This window comes from Lycium barbarum, chromosome 5 (assembly GCF_019175385.1).
Source record: "Lycium barbarum isolate Lr01 chromosome 5, ASM1917538v2, whole genome shotgun sequence".
In the NCBI taxonomy this organism is placed as follows: domain Eukaryota; kingdom Viridiplantae; phylum Streptophyta; class Magnoliopsida; order Solanales; family Solanaceae; genus Lycium; species Lycium barbarum.
In genome coordinates this window covers 141,221,030-141,239,025 of record NC_083341.1, presented here as the reverse complement: position 1 = coordinate 141,239,025, position 17,996 = coordinate 141,221,030, and the positions used below count along the sequence as shown (strand labels likewise).

The following is a 17,996-nucleotide window of genomic DNA, read 5'->3' as shown; positions in this document are numbered from 1 at the left end:
AGGCTGACTTTACATCCACATTGAAGAATATTTGTCTTTTGAAGAAAGCTAACTCTTTGATCACGTGCATAATTAAAATTTTAAGAAGAGTCAAATATGCACCACATTCATGTTAATGAACCTGTCTCATCAAAGAAAAATTGTGAGTTTAAAAGAAAATTGGTTGACTTGTGCATGTCGGGGAACTTGGCCCTTGAATTGATCCTTGTTTCGGTCGCGTTCACGTTCTTCGATACCTCATTCCATATTTTGCCTTGCCTGGGGAGTTTCAGTTAAAAAAGTGTATTTTGAAAATAAAAGCAATGAGATTTGATGACTTCGAAAGGAAAAACTTAGTGGCTCTAATCGGTAAAATGATTATGAAGACTCGATTTTTGAATTTATCCGCATTTTAGAAATATATGGATGGACTTTTATTTAAAATTGTTAAACATTTAAGACCACTTTTATGCTACTTCTAAAAATTTGTCCCAGTTTCCAGTCTTGAAGCCACTTGGTTCTAAACGATTGAAAAGTGAGAACTTATAATTAAAGTTTTTGAAATTGATTTTGTTACACTCCATAATAATCTGTGCTACTTGTATTAAAACAAGAAAGAATGAGTTAAGAAGGTTCAAGGAAAGTTAATCGAGTTAGTAAGAATATCGTTATATATACATGGTTTCCTTAAGTATCCCAAGGCGACACGGTTACCTAAAGGGTGTGGAATCGCGCTATGAGTATGTATATGAAGTAATGCGAGTGACCTTTTAAAGTATTTGAGATTATTAGTAATGATATAGAGGGTGGACAAAAGATATGAATATACTTTTGCGATTGGAGTTTCGTCAAAGCTTTGTGAGTTCTCTAGTTATGTTTAAGGTTATTGTGAGTCTCTGGACCCTTCAAGATGTGTATATGGATTTTTTTATTGATGTATATAAGTGTGTATATGTATGCATAAGAGGTTACATAAGGTTGGAAGAGGATTAGAAGTTAAACGAAATGAATCGGAACAACTTCAGTAAAATTTCGGACCCGATTTTAGTCTATATTGTAGGAGGCATATCTCCTTGAATATGAGGAGTTTTAAGGTGTTTCAAAAGCCTAAAATGAAGTTCATCGAGTCTAGTTTGTAATGCAACAAACCGCTCGTCAAAATGATATCGGGATAAGGAGATATGGACGATGCAAGTTGGGCTGGCAGGGCAGCAAGTTTGGACCCGACCCAAACACTCACATTTCGGCCCATGAGGCCCATTAAACTCAATAGATAAGTCACCACTTTGCCCTATATCATTTCACACGACCTAAAACAGATCCAAAACCCTTATTTTCTCTCCCAAACCCCCTTTCTAATTGAGCCATCATATAAGCTAAATCCTAGACCCTTGACATGATATTAGTTAAAGAGAAGTTGTAGCTTAAGTTTTTTTTGTGTTGTTAAGCAAGCAGCTGGAAAGAGGAACAAGATTCTTGAAGATTCTGATTGCTAAAGGTAATTTCAACCTCCCACTCATGTTATCAATTTGGATTAAAGGTTTAATATGGTGTATACGTGAAGGAAACGTTGATATACAAGCTAGAGAGAGAGAGAGCATAAGCCATGGCATTCGGCCATGGCTAGCAAAATTGGAGCTCAAATTTGTTGATCCAAAAATCAGATTTTCTAGGTATTTCAGCCCTTAGGAAGGTGATAATAACGTGGAGAATTCATTTGGAGCAACAAGAACAAGTATTAGTGCATTTCACAAATTCTAGCTAAGTGGAAAAAGCCAACTTGTTAAGGTAAGAGTTGATCATTTTTCTATGTGTTTGATGATGAAGTTGGACGTGTGGGGAATATGCAAATGTAAATTGTATGTGTGAAATTATGTATCTTGATGTTGAAGCATAGTTGTAACTTGGTAACATGAATTGCACGAATGTTGGAATGTTGTTGAATGCCGTAGGGGCTGTTTTTAATTGAAATTTGATGGACTGATTTGAATTAATATTTTGGTTGTTGTAATCATAGATTATGTGATGAGAATGAAGGAATTTAATGGTTAGAGTTGGAGTTAAAATTGTTGTGGGTTGTTGTAAGGATTATAGAGATAATAATGTGATTTACTTGCATATGGATAGATGATGTGGTGTCGTGTGGCTGCTGTTGTATTTCCCTGAAATTTGCTGAAAAGATGGCATGAAATAAGTCGTAAGAAGTGTATATGGGCTGCTTGGTGTGTTGTAAGTGTTCGTTAGAATTTCGGGCATCGTTATGTTATAGTTTAGGGGCTGTTTTCGGCCCAATTTGGAGAAACTGTTGGATCGTTGGAAATATTATGTGAATTGTTTAGAATGTTCTTAAATGTTGTTAGTATGGGTTTGGGTTAGTATTTGAATGTATAGGCGTTGATGTTGGCTTGAAGGTAAGCCGTTGAATTGAATATTTGGAAAGTTGTCGAATGATGAAAAAGAGAGTATTAATGTAATATTGTCTTTCGGATTGGTTATTGGAGTTGCTAGGTTGGTTATTGTGGTTGTTGTTGTTGATTTTGAGCGAGTTAAATTCTCGGGATGACCTATTTACAGGGGAAGTGCTGCCGAATTTTCTGTAGAATTTAATGTTAGTTTGGAATGAATGGCTTAAGTGCCTATGTTTAATATTGGATATTCGTTGGCATATTTGTAGACCTTGGGGAGCCCGAGGCGTAGATTGGAATTTACTTTAGATTGGCTATCTTGGAGTGCGTACGAGGTATGTAAAGCGCAACCCTTCTTTCTTTTGGCATGCCTTAGTTTTCAATAGGCTATATCACGAGCCTCGAGGAAATTCCAAATTCGAAATCCGAGCACGTTATGATCCTTATATATATTTCTTGGCATTCTTATGTATGTTGTGATGAAGTATGAACAATTATGTCTTCGAAAGCATTGATTTCCAAACTTTGTACAAAAAGTTGTTTTAAAGAATTCCGTAACTACGAAATGCCATATCTTTTGCATAAAGGCTCGGATTGCTCCAATATTTTCATAAGAGTTTGCATGATGTATAATGAGTATGTTTTCCATGAGCGGGCCCGATTCGGGTCGATACCCGTTCGTGGGTCCCGCGACTTTCCTTTATGTAATTCGGACGACTTTTGAAAGAATTTGGTATGATTATCATTTCGAATTTCAAATATGATCATTTTACTTATGTTTGAATTTATGATAATGATTTTATGCATATGACTACTCTATTAACTACTAAACAAAAATTGTTTTAAATAATTCATTAAGTCTTATAAATTTTTTTGGCACTCGGAACGACTTCAGAAAGGTATGCTTCTGTAATTCATTATGACATCCGAAACTCACTTATTATGATCCCGTCTGACTTCATTGAATTGGTTTGTCATTGATATGCCTCATCGAGTCTCTGAAAATATTTATGATATTTTAACTGCATTTAGTTTCTCACTACTCTATTCGTGGATGCCCCAATGTTTCCCACACTGAGCCCGGGCCAGGATATGTTGTCAAGCGTAATCCTCTGCATTGTTCGCCGTGCCTCGATGTGAGGGGGCAGGTATACGTGTACATGGGTTTGTGGAGTATGCTGTGCCATGTACATATGTTCTGATATGATTTGCCATGGCCATCTGATATGATATACTATGTTACGGGGTTATGCCCCTATTCTGATTCTTCTGTGTTGTGGCACCAGCGTCGGGAGGGTGGCCACGTTCTGTTTGCCGAGTCCCTTGGCAGGGGTCGGATTTGATATGACATATGTTTCTGTACACACTCCGCATGTTTTGAAGATATGTATTTGATACTTTGGATTTTCTACTCACTTTTTCTGTACGTTCTGTACCAGTTATGATTTTGGTTCTGTAATTCAGGCTTTACATATTCAGTACATATTTCGTACTGACCCCCTTTCTTCGGGGGCTGCGTTTTCATGCCGCGCAGGTACCGACGACAGGTTTGCTGATCCGTCCGTCTAGGATATCTTTTCTGCCATTTGGAGCGCTCTTTTATTCAGAGCCCATCTTTTGGTACAGTCTGTCACTACTGTATATATATATATATATATATTCTCGTTCATGGGTACGGCGGGGCCCTGTCCCGTTATATGATTCCGTCGGTCTGTTTAGAGGTCTGTAGACATGTTTGTGGGTTAGGGTCTTTCTGTACGGATGCGTGTATATGTTGTGTTTGGGCGATCTCATTCGCCGCGGCGGCCGGTCCGCATATGTTTAAATGTTGCTTTGTTGGCCCTGGGTGGTCATTGTTGGTATTATCTGTGCGCAGGGTTAATTTGGATAGTCTGTAAAACAAAGGAAACTCTGCCAAAATTTTTCTGGAAATTATCTAAATATTGAAATATAGCCTTGTCGGCTTCTGCTATATACTTGAATGCGTTTGATAATATTCGTTCTCAACTCTGTTTAAAAATGATGATTTAGTTTGTATGTCCGTTTGGGTGCCCAAGTAGGGCACCAGTCGCGGCCCACGGGGCTGGGTCGTGACAGAAGTGGTATCAGAGCAGTTCGTCCTCGGAATGTCTACAGACCGTGTCTAGTAGAGTCTTGTTTATCGGTGTGTTGTGCACCACATCTATAAACAGGAGGCTACAGGACATTTAGGGTGTTACCTTTTTTTCATATCTAAGATCGTGCGATAGAGCCCAGTCATAGGAAATGAAATTCTTTATACTAACATTTGATTTCAACTGAAGAACGACATCGACAGAAGAAAGTGATTGATGATATTGGAAGTTTCAAAGTACGCAGGTAAGCAAAGGTACGAAAGGTATAAGTCGAGTAAGGTATGGAAGTGCGATTGAAATGTAAAGTTGAAAATTGAAAGAGAAAGTATAACAGGTGCAGTTTGAGTTGGGCATACGAGGTATGTTCATCACTTTTATACTGTTGTTAATATTGGGAGCCCTGTGTGGCTATGATATGATATGATGTGTATATACGTATAAATGTTGTCCCTGTGAGGCATTGTTGGTATTTCCTGCGTGGAGGTTTTGGGATAGTAAGAAGTACAGAGAAAACTCTGCCCAAATTTTTCCAGAAATAGAAAAAGAGAATGAGACATAGGTTTGTAATATGTTTTGAAAGGTTGTGTCAATAGTAAGGATATGATTTGACTAATTTGCCAATATGGCTGACCTCGAGAAATAAGTTGACTGCCGAATCGATGGTAATAGTAATTGGGAAGTCGATATCGATATGGTAAAAAGAATAATTTGGAAAGGGTTTATGATACTAAGAGATGATTTAGAAAAAGGCTGGATAATCTTGATAAAGTGTTATAGTAAGGTACCGACTGAATTGATAAGCAAGGAAAAAAAATTATGACGAGTTTATAGTAAAAGAAGTAGTAGTATGATTAAGATGAGAGTACAGAGGAAAATGAATTGTGACGGATGCGAATGTATTGGTAAGACAGGCTGTGAGGTTGTGAAGGATAAGATTGACTAGGAACGGTGAAAGGTTAAGTATGCTTATACAACACTAATGTAACATTCGAGGACGAATGTTCCTAAGGGGGGAAGAATGTTACACTCCATAATAATCTGTGCTACTTGTATTAAAACAAGAAAGAATGAGTTAAGAAGGTTCAAGGAAAGTTAATCGAGTTAGTAAGAATATCGTTATATATACATGGTTTCCTTAAGTATCCCAAGGCGACACGGTTACCTAAAGGGTGTGGAATCGCGCTATGAGTATGTATATGAAGTAATGCGAGTGACCTTTTAAAGTATTTGAGATTATTAGTAATGATATAGAGGGTGGACAAAAGATATGAATATACTTTTGCGATTGGAGTTTCGTCAAAGCTTTGTGAGTTCTCTAGTTATGTTTAAGGTTATTGTGAGTCTCTGGACCCTTCAAGATGTGTATATGGATTTTTTTATTGATGTATATAAGTGTGTATATGTATGCATAAGAGGTTACATAAGGTTGGAAGAGGATTAGAAGTTAAACGAAATGAATCGGAACAACTTCAGTAAAATTTCGGACCCGATTTTAGTCTATATTGTAGGAGGCATATCTCCTTGAATATGAGGAGTTTTAAGGTGTTTCAAAAGCCTAAAATGAAGTTCATCGAGTCTAGTTTGTAATGCAACAAACCGCTCGTCAAAATGATATCGGGATAAGGAGATATGGACGATGCAAGTTGGGCTGGCAGGGCAGCAAGTTTGGACCCGACCCAAACACTCACATTTCGGCCCATGAGGCCCATTAAACTCAATAGATAAGTCACCACTTTGCCCTATATCATTTCACACGACCTAAAACAGATCCAAAACCCTTATTTTCTCTCCCAAACCCCCTTTCTAATTGAGCCATCATATAAGCTAAATCCTAGACCCTTGACATGATATTAGTTAAAGAGAAGTTGTAGCTTAAGTTTTTTTTGTGTTGTTAAGCAAGCAGCTGGAAAGAGGAACAAGATTCTTGAAGATTCTGATTGCTAAAGGTAATTTCAACCTCCCACTCATGTTATCAATTTGGATTAAAGGTTTAATATGGTGTATACGTGAAGGAAACGTTGATATACAAGCTAGAGAGAGAGAGAGCATAAGCCATGGCATTCGGCCATGGCTAGCAAAATTGGAGCTCAAATTTGTTGATCCAAAAATCAGATTTTCTAGGTATTTCAGCCCTTAGGAAGGTGATAATAACGTGGAGAATTCATTTGGAGCAACAAGAACAAGTATTAGTGCATTTCACAAATTCTAGCTAAGTGGAAAAAGCCAACTTGTTAAGGTAAGAGTTGATCATTTTTCTATGTGTTTGATGATGAAGTTGGACGTGTGGGGAATATGCAAATGTAAATTGTATGTGTGAAATTATGTATCTTGATGTTGAAGCATAGTTGTAACTTGGTAACATGAATTGCACGAATGTTGGAATGTTGTTGAATGCCGTAGGGGCTGTTTTTAATTGAAATTTGATGGACTGATTTGAATTAATATTTTGGTTGTTGTAATCATAGATTATGTGATGAGAATGAAGGAATTTAATGGTTAGAGTTGGAGTTAAAATTGTTGTGGGTTGTTGTAAGGATTATAGAGATAATAATGTGATTTACTTGCATATGGATAGATGATGTGGTGTCGTGTGGCTGCTGTTGTATTTCCCTGAAATTTGCTGAAAAGATGGCATGAAATAAGTCGTAAGAAGTGTATATGGGCTGCTTGGTGTGTTGTAAGTGTTCGTTAGAATTTCGGGCATCGTTATGTTATAGTTTAGGGGCTGTTTTCGGCCCAATTTGGAGAAACTGTTGGATCGTTGGAAATATTATGTGAATTGTTTAGAATGTTCTTAAATGTTGTTAGTATGGGTTTGGGTTAGTATTTGAATGTATAGGCGTTGATGTTGGCTTGAAGGTAAGCCGTTGAATTGAATATTTGGAAAGTTGTCGAATGATGAAAAAGAGAGTATTAATGTAATATTGTCTTTCGGATTGGTTATTGGAGTTGCTAGGTTGGTTATTGTGGTTGTTGTTGTTGATTTTGAGCGAGTTAAATTCTCGGGATGACCTATTTACAGGGGAAGTGCTGCCGAATTTTCTGTAGAATTTAATGTTAGTTTGGAATGAATGGCTTAAGTGCCTATGTTTAATATTGGATATTCGTTGGCATATTTGTAGACCTTGGGGAGCCCGAGGCGTAGATTGGAATTTACTTTAGATTGGCTATCTTGGAGTGCGTACGAGGTATGTAAAGCGCAACCCTTCTTTCTTTTGGCATGCCTTAGTTTTCAATAGGCTATATCACGAGCCTCGAGGAAATTCCAAATTCGAAATCCGAGCACGTTATGATCCTTATATATATTTCTTGGCATTCTTATGTATGTTGTGATGAAGTATGAACAATTATGTCTTCGAAAGCATTGATTTCCAAACTTTGTACAAAAAGTTGTTTTAAAGAATTCCGTAACTACGAAATGCCATATCTTTTGCATAAAGGCTCGGATTGCTCCAATATTTTCATAAGAGTTTGCATGATGTATAATGAGTATGTTTTCCATGAGCGGGCCCGATTCGGGTCGATACCCGTTCGTGGGTCCCGCGACTTTCCTTTATGTAATTCGGACGACTTTTGAAAGAATTTGGTATGATTATCATTTCGAATTTCAAATATGATCATTTTACTTATGTTTGAATTTATGATAATGATTTTATGCATATGACTACTCTATTAACTACTAAACAAAAATTGTTTTAAATAATTCATTAAGTCTTATAAATTTTTTTGGCACTCGGAACGACTTCAGAAAGGTATGCTTCTGTAATTCATTATGACATCCGAAACTCACTTATTATGATCCCGTCTGACTTCATTGAATTGGTTTGTCATTGATATGCCTCATCGAGTCTCTGAAAATATTTATGATATTTTAACTGCATTTAGTTTCTCACTACTCTATTCGTGGATGCCCCAATGTTTCCCACACTGAGCCCGGGCCAGGATATGTTGTCAAGCGTAATCCTCTGCATTGTTCGCCGTGCCTCGATGTGAGGGGGCAGGTATACGTGTACATGGGTTTGTGGAGTATGCTGTGCCATGTACATATGTTCTGATATGATTTGCCATGGCCATCTGATATGATATACTATGTTACGGGGTTATGCCCCTATTCTGATTCTTCTGTGTTGTGGCACCAGCGTCGGGAGGGTGGCCACGTTCTGTTTGCCGAGTCCCTTGGCAGGGGTCGGATTTGATATGACATATGTTTCTGTACACACTCCGCATGTTTTGAAGATATGTATTTGATACTTTGGATTTTCTACTCACTTTTTCTGTACGTTCTGTACCAGTTATGATTTTGGTTCTGTAATTCAGGCTTTACATATTCAGTACATATTTCGTACTGACCCCCTTTCTTCGGGGGCTGCGTTTTCATGCCGCGCAGGTACCGACGACAGGTTTGCTGATCCGTCCGTCTAGGATATCTTTTCTGCCATTTGGAGCGCTCTTTTATTCAGAGCCCATCTTTTGGTACAGTCTGTCACTACTGTATATATATATATATATATATTCTCGTTCATGGGTACGGCGGGGCCCTGTCCCGTTATATGATTCCGTCGGTCTGTTTAGAGGTCTGTAGACATGTTTGTGGGTTAGGGTCTTTCTGTACGGATGCGTGTATATGTTGTGTTTGGGCGATCTCATTCGCCGCGGCGGCCGGTCCGCATATGTTTAAATGTTGCTTTGTTGGCCCTGGGTGGTCATTGTTGGTATTATCTGTGCGCAGGGTTAATTTGGATAGTCTGTAAAACAAAGGAAACTCTGCCAAAATTTTTCTGGAAATTATCTAAATATTGAAATATAGCCTTGTCGGCTTCTGCTATATACTTGAATGCGTTTGATAATATTCGTTCTCAACTCTGTTTAAAAATGATGATTTAGTTTGTATGTCCGTTTGGGTGCCCAAGTAGGGCACCAGTCGCGGCCCACGGGGCTGGGTCGTGACAGATTTGACCGATTTCAAAATTTTGTCCCAGTTTGAAGATACTAAGACACATGAATTTAAAAAGTGGGAAGACCGAAATCTTATATAAAAAATCCTTATGTATCTTATAGGAATTAAAATGGTTTGGACAAACCGAAGATATTGAAAATTTTAAAATAGAAGGGCCGAACCCGCCTCGGGTTGCCTACGTATCCCAAAGGAATCAGGCCAGACGTAGTTCGTGATAAAAATAAAGACTTTTGAGTTTTGTTTTTTTTTTGATAAAAAGGGGGGCCGAGCCCTATGTGGGTTGCCTACGTATCCAAAAGGAAATCAGGCCACACGTAGTTCCACCCATACAACAAAAACACTGAAATATTTTGAAAAAGTGGCCGAACCCGATATGGGCTGCCTACGTATCCAACAGGAAGTCAGGACAAACGTAGTTCCAACCACAAACAAAGATACTGAAATGATTTGAAAAGAGTGGCCGAACCCGATGTGGGCTGCCTACGTATCCAACAGGAAGTCAGGCCAAACGTAGTTCGTTACAAAACAAAAATGACAAACTCTGAATTCAAAAAGGCCGTAACAAAACATAGAGGCAGCATGACAAAAGGAACTAAATGTTCTAGTTGATGCCTCCGGCCTATTACAAAGGAAATTTAAACTTAAATTACTGAAACTCCCGGCGGGCTGGGGCTAAGATAGAAGTTCAATTCTGCAACTCAAGTCCTGGCTCAACAGCCTATAAAGTCAATATTTCAGCAAAGTCTTTGATTATCACAGCATGATCATCTTCATCTTCCACGAACAGGTTCTTGATTCCCTCCACGATATCATCATAGGCAACCTCAATAATTAGATCTGAAGGTTTTGAGAAAGTTTGATCAATGGTAGGAATAGGTTTTGGCAATGTAACCTCTTTCTTTTTATTCTTTCGTGCTTTCTTCACTTCTTCCTCAGTTGGCTCATATCCCAAACCGAATGTAAACTGTTGCGTAGGGAGAACGACTGGCTCAACCCGCCCATTTAATGTCTTCCCTAGCCCAAATCCAGGTTGGTACCCATTTCTCAGCATTTCTTTTGCAACCATAATCGCGGCGCATGACCTTTTAAACTCTTGAGTTTGACAGACTTCACCCACTTTAGTGACATTCACAACCTCCCAAGCGTGGTAAGCTGCTCCGTCGAACCCTCCTTCTGCCTCAATGAATGGGATGGATTGCTCTCGATAGAAAGACGTATCCCCTTCTCCATGTATACATATTTGTTGCTGATCCCACTCGAATTTGACAGTTTGGTGCAAAGTAGATGGTACAGCCCCAGCCAGATGTATCCACGGTCTTCCTAACAGCATGTTGTATGTCGTGGAAATATCCAGTACTTGAAAATCCATAATGAATTCAACAGGACCAATCAACACTTTCAACTCTATTTCTCCAATAGGGCGCCTTTGAGCCCCATCAAATGCTCGAATATTCACATCACTTGTCTTGAGCTCACTAACATTATATCCGATCTTCTTCAGACTTGTTAATGGACAGATGTTAAGTCCAGAACCCCCATCAATCAACACTTTAGCCACAAACATGTTACGACACTTGACAGTTATATAGAGCGCTTTGTTATGCATGCATCCTTCTGGCGGCAGTTCTTCATTATCGAAACTGATTCGATGACTGTCAAGCACGCGCTCGATCATCCCAGCTAACGCCTCACTAGTTGTTTCACTTGGAACATATGCTTCATTCAAAATCTTCAAGAGTGCATTTCTGTGCACATCCGAACTCAAAAGCAAAGAGAGAATAGGAATTTGGGCATTGGTCTTTTTCAACTGATCCACAACTGAGTACTCACTAGCTTTAATTTTCCTCAGAAATTCTTCTGCTTCGAATTCAGTCACGACCCTTTTGGGAGGTACGTTGGTTTCCTTAAGTTGCCCCAATCTAACTAGTTCTTCTGGAGAATAGCACCTCCCAGACCTTGTCATTCCTGACGTCTTAACCTTGTCAGTGATCGTGTCCTTTCCTCGACACTCCATCACAGTTTGTTGATAATTCCATGGTACGGCTTTTGTATCGAGCACTGGCAACTGATTTGGTGCTCGAACTACTTCCACAGGTATTGATGAAGCTCCTAATATCTCGACAGGCACACAACCCCTTATCACTACAGCCGGAGAAGCAACGGCTACAAAATCATGATCCTCCACACGATCCACAGGCACTATAAATTCGGCTGGGTCGTCAACATTTTCATCTATTCCAATCATATTTATCGTGGCCCCATCATGGGTCGGGAGTGGATTGTTAACCACATTTGGTGTTGGTGGTTTGACCGTGATCTGTTTTGCTTCAATAAGATCCTCAACCTTATGCTTCAATGCGTAACAACGATCAGTGGAATGGCCTTTTACCCCCAAATGATATGCACATGTTTTAGTGGGATCAAAGCTTCTGGGTAATGGATCTGGAATTCTACCTTCCACAGGATATACTAAGCCTGAAGCTTGCAGCCTTTCAAAAACAACGCTCAGTGGCTCTCCTAATGGTGTGAAATTGCGAAACGGTTTATTTGGGCGAGGTGCGGATGCATTGTTTGGATGATGAGTTTGTGATGGTGGAGTTGGATATGTTGGTGGTCGTGGAGCTCGATATGCTGGTTGTGTGTTGTAAACAGGGTAGGGTATTTGTGGTGATTGAGGTTGGTAAGAAGATGACAAAGCTTGGTCGTAGGGATGTGGAGAATATTGGAAATATTGTGAGTGGTGAGCGTTAGGCTGGTATCGCGGGGGTCGTTGATGGTGGTATGATGTGTTTCCCAAAGCCATTACCGATGCTGCTTCTTTTTCTTTTTTCTTTCCGTTTCCGAGAGTACCAGTTTGTATGGCCCTACTAGTAGACTGTAAAGCCGCAAGACTTGTTATTCTCCCTGTCTTAATGCCATCTTCGATCATGTCCCCGGCTTTGATCACCTCTGCAAAAGTTTTTCCGCCCATTGTCACCAAACGTTCATAGTATTCCGATTCTAGTGCTTGAATGAAGAAAGTAACCATTTCTGTCTCCTCCATGGGTGGGTGTACTCTAGATGCTTCTTCCCTCCACCGTATAGCATATTCTCGAAATGATTCGGTGAACTTCTTCTTCAACTTTGTAATTGAGATTCTGTCAGGAGCGATCTCAACATGAAACTTGTAGTGATCCACAAAAGCATTTGCCAAATCATCCCAAGTACGCCATTTGGTTGTATCTTGCTTAGAATACCACTCCAAGGCTTTTCCACTCAAACTCTGATTGAATAGTTTGACTCTTATCCCTTCATTCTTCCCCACACCAATCAATTTTTCACAATAGACCTTCAAATGGAAGAAAGGGTTCCCCGACCCATCAAACTTCTCAAATTTTGGAATCTTGTAACCTGGTGGCAATTCTACCTCAGGAAATGCACATAATTCTTCATATCTCACGCTTTGGTCACTACCAAGTCCACGCAAACTTCTCATGGCATCCTCCAAACTTTTGAGCTTTCTATTTATCATTTCATCATTAATTGACCGTGCCTCATTTTCAACTTCGACATAATGATCAACATCTGTGCGACATTGTCCCTGGATTTGTGTCATGGGTGGAGCTGTGGTATAAGTATATACTGGCGGAACTTGATGTGTATTGGTAACATCATGTGCCGGCGGTATGAACTGAGTTTTTGAAGAGGTGGCTGTAAATAAAAGGGGAGCATTCTGAGTGAGGGGTTCGGAACGAACCGGCTGAGAGGTGGTAAAATAATTTGCTTGGTTAAATTCGTCCAAATTTGGGAATGGATGTGGCATAGGCAAAGTCTGACGAACCCCATGAGACGGAGTCATATGTGGTGGCGTTTGAGAAAATGACCGGTTGTGAAGTACCATGTGACTTAATTCAGCAACTCGTCGCTCCAAACGAGCAATGATCTCCAAATGTGTTTCTGGTTGATTAGAAGATATGGGATCACTCGTGATCGGCAAACTAAGAGATGGCTCAGATGAAGTGGTTGCATTGATCAAACTTTACTCCATTTTAGAACGAGTCTTTTTAGTTAACCAGATGATTAGTGATGAGTCAGAGTCTGATTTTTTGGCTCTAGACCGTGTGAAATATGGATGCTCCGCCAGTTCCCCTTTAGCACAAGTCAACCTTTTATTTTGAAAATAAATTTTAAAAAGAAAAAAGATAAAACAAGAAAAAGAAAAAAGAAAATGAGTCAGTATACGGTAAGGACATATTATTGCATATAAACACATTATTGCACATAATACATCGTGTTTTATAATGCAAGGGACCTCTTTATGCCAGAGGTAGGCCTAACGAATATTTGAAGGACAAACATGTCTTTTATGTATCATTCCACAACTCCTCCTAAAAGTAATTTGCAAGAATAAGAAATTATTACATGCCAATAATACATCTCAAAATCAACCTAAGATATCTAATACTTCAACTTCACTAATTTCTTTGGTTGTCTTCGACCTCCGGCATTAATTGAATGCTCCACGCAACCTGCGACAAAAGGTCAGTTTCCTCGAAATATTTGTCTATAGAGTACTAGGTCCACATATTCTACATATTTGTCCTTCAAATAATGCACATAGATAGTGAGTAGTGTCACTTAGAGTCATAGACTCATTTGGACATTTGGTAAGGTTGACTAATGGACTTAATACACCAAGGGTATTAAGCCTCCTAGGTTTAAAATGATGCATGTCCTTACAAGGTTTTGGTTTTCGCTCTACCTAGGTAGACTAAAAATGGTTTTCCTATGACACAAGGCTCCCCCAAGCGGACAACTTGGAAGTGGAAAGTCCGTGGCCGTCGACTGCACCGCCGATCGACTAAATCCACAAGACCAATCCAACTAAAAGGGTAATTTAGTAGTGCACGGGCGCAAACTGCGAAGCCGCTTTAAGTGTGTGAATATGTGTGAATTTTTCCAGGAGTGGAGGAAAATATGAACGGAATGCCAATTTAAGGAAAGCAATAACATACATATTTACATAGAAAATTTACATAAGGAATAAAATAAAAACAACAAAAAAGCATATAAGGAAAAAGCAGTAATAAAGGCAAAAAGAAAAACAAACAAAATATCCAACAAATTATTAACCTAAGTCTGTTATGGTTAGAGCCTAAAGTTCCCCAGTGGAGTCGCCAAGCTGTCACACCCCATTTTAACCCGGATGGGTTTAGGTTATGACGTATTGGTTGACTCCTATTTATTTTATTTTAAGGAGTCGCCACCTAATTAATTTAACGATGAATTAGGACATCTAAATGTTAACTAAGGTAAAGTTAAAACTAAACCTCAATTAATAGTCTACTTAACCAGTGTGATTCTAGGTAAGGGCTCTATATTATCCTAAAGGGAAGGGGTTAGGCATCATTTAGAATCCGTTAACTTACGGTTATCCGACCAAACTTAGGTTAATTAATTAATGCTAAATAAGACGTTAAACCTTAAGAAAAACAAAAAAAGGTTAAGAAATGTTGCTAAGGTTTTTTAAGAAAAATATAAGAATGTTGTTGAAGATAAGATTTAAAGAAAATATAATAATTTGCATGAAAGAAGATTTTCAAATGCCATTTCAAACAAAATTGATAGAAATTGATAAAACTTTAAATAAAAAATGCTATTTAGAATGAGACCTGTAGAAAACGTGATGATTTGCATAAAAGGAAATTTCAAATGCCATTCAAAATAAACTTATAAAATGTTGCTAAGACCTTAAATAATAATGCTCTTTGAAATAAAATTTACATATAATATATACATAGAAAGAAGAAATGCGAATTTGTAACATACCTTTTTTGATAACTATATGAAACAATTTTAACAATTATGTATTAATTAGCTTGGCGCTTTAGAAATACCCGAGATTATGTTTCGTTAACTACATTTGACTGAAGTGTGCATAATTTTGGATGAAACCTTAAGATGTCTACAAAATATTCTTTAGTTCCTATTTGCGTGTTAGTGACGTTTTGAAATTCCTAAGATAGTAAAACATGATTCCTATTGAAAAATTAATTATCCTAAATATTATAAATGCTTCAAATAACTTCAATATAACGGAAGAAAATGAAACTTACAGGACTAATTGTTAGTTTTCCTTAAACTAAACTACCCATTACTAAAACTAAACCTATTAATTCATTAGGATTTATCTAAATTAAGAAAACAAAACAAGCAAAGAGTTAGTTGCATAATACAAATTAATATGCACAAAATAAAATAAAAGAGGGAAATAAATATCAAATGGGCCAGCCCATTTTTTGACTGCTGGGAACTGTCCACGCTATTGGGCCTTGGCCCAGAATTTCCATTTTTCTTTCTTTTGGGTTTTTGCTGCGGATTGGGCTGGGCGGAGATGGTTTTGTTGGGCTTTTAGCCCAACCCCGAATATGGAAGAAGAACGAGTCCCTCGGACTCGTATGCGGTGATCATGCAAAAAAAAACGAAAGGAAAAGGATCAGTATACGATCAGTGAATAATGTTAAACATATGAAATATAAACTCAAACAAGTCGGTAGATTGGGTGCATATTATGTATATTCAAGTATACTTCGTGTATACGCATTTGTAGCGGTTTTAAATATAGATATACCAGTAGTATGCGCAGATACACATAACCAACTGAAATATGCTTTTAGCGACGCGCAGAATTTGAACAACACCAAATGATAATATAGACTATACATTACATAAGTGATGTACATATACATGAGGTATACTTCGTATATACGTACGCATAGATCAGGAATAAAACAGCAATGGTGCACACATATGCATTATTAGGAGTTAATTGGAGACGTACATGGAATCATACAGCGTATAGAAAGCAATATAGTAGTCATGGGGATAAAAGAAAGCAAGTGTAAGCACACAAATGAAGTTAGAAAGCAGGAGCAAACGCAGGGTCTGGAGTATTTATTTGAATTAGTGACATTTCATCAAAGTATAGAAATCTGCTTTTTCTAAAAAGGCAGCAAATTTATAATAGCAACCATTACGTCGAGTATATCATATATACTCATTTCCAACACTTAATCCATTAAGAGTACTTTAAGAGTGATCAGCATGCTTGACTGCAAACAACATCAACAAAATGGCAGACAGGGAAGCAACAAGTTTATCCCGAAATGTGACAGTCACATAGAAGTCTCAAAAGCCAAAAGCTACAGTTCAGAAGACATCCCAGCTACAGACAAACAAGTCCTGGACACCTAGCATGCATAATATACTTAGCGAAACATGTATATGGGAAACCTGAAGGATCATTTGGAGCTTACACATTCAAACTTTTACTCAGCTCTAACACTTATGATGTGTGATCAACTGATGACCAGATTGCAATTTGTGACACACAAGGAAAGAAAACTGGAACTAAACATAGATAAAAATGCATGTTCAAGCTTCACACTAAGACCAATCTCAGAAGTTGAAGGCAGCTGATGGCACAATGTAACACCAAAACTTATCAGAACCAACTCATGGACTAGGATAGAGACATTAAAGATAGCACAGAAACAACTCTGGAAATCTGATTCCCTTTAAACATACAGAATTAATTTTCACTCTCAAAATCATACTTTACCCATCTCGGATGAAGAAATCGTGAAAGGACGAGACCCTTTATAAATAAAGAATTTGTTCATATAGGCATAAGCTGAAACACGCAGTTAAGGAGGTTTAAACCAGGCAAAAAATACAGTCATGCTTAATTATAAAATCACTTATCATATAAGGCTTCACTGGATTAAGCTAACTTAAGCTGGCCAGATGATTCAAATACCAAGCAAACAGAAGGATCTTTCTACTTCAACTATGATTACAGTTTCAAATTGAGCAAACAAATTAGGACACTTTGGGTGTAAATTCCATACTAATTACAACACTAAGCAAGACAAACTAAATAGCTAAACACAGAACAAACTACTTATTATTATATAGGAACTAAAACCAAAATAACAAGGGAATAGGCCAGATCTGTTTTTAGACTGATGGTGTGAAAAATGAACAATTTGCACATCGACAGGACTAGGGAGTTGAGGTGGGGAGAAATAGGGATCAATGTCTATGTATCAAGGTTGCCAGGTGGTCAAGTATGTTCAAAAGACATCTTTAGATTGTTTAAACCTGAAACAGCATCTAACCTCCTTAAGACAATATATACCAAGCCTAAGAACTGAAACTGATGATGTTAATAGCTCCAAACAACACATCAATTTTACCTTATGCTAATTTTAGACCAGATTTATTTATCTTATCCACAAACCATCGCCCTTATCATAGTACAAACTGGATATGCTTTCTCTCTGTTACAATTTCAGCCCTCCATATTACTATGTCATTATTGGATTGCATTAAACAAACTTGTGTTATAATCAGAAGCAAACAGAAATCAATCACAGATTTAACCAGTAATCATGCCTAACCTAGCAACAAAAACTCAAATATCCTGCAAACTAATTGTCCAGATTTATGTAACGATATGCGACTTAAACCAACTAGCGCGATTAACTCATGCATTTGAAT

General features: G+C 38.0%; 1 long non-coding RNA gene across 5 annotated transcripts; it reads left to right on the top strand.

Annotated features, from left to right (window-relative positions):
• The first annotated feature begins 557 nt into the window (after nt 1–557).
• On the top strand, nt 558–9,177 carry LOC132641943 (uncharacterized). 5 transcript variants are annotated; one of them, XR_009583031.1, is made up of 4 exons: nt 558–2,719; nt 3,919–6,734; nt 7,621–7,686; nt 8,886–9,177. It is a non-coding gene; the product is annotated as an uncharacterized LOC132641943 (long non-coding RNA). The 5 variants fall into 5 exon arrangements; XR_009583030.1 differs by adding an exon at nt 8,638–8,774 and having other exon boundaries at nt 3,919–7,686; XR_009583027.1 differs by having other exon boundaries at nt 3,919–7,686.
• Nucleotides 9,178–17,996: the final 8,819 nt, after the last annotated feature.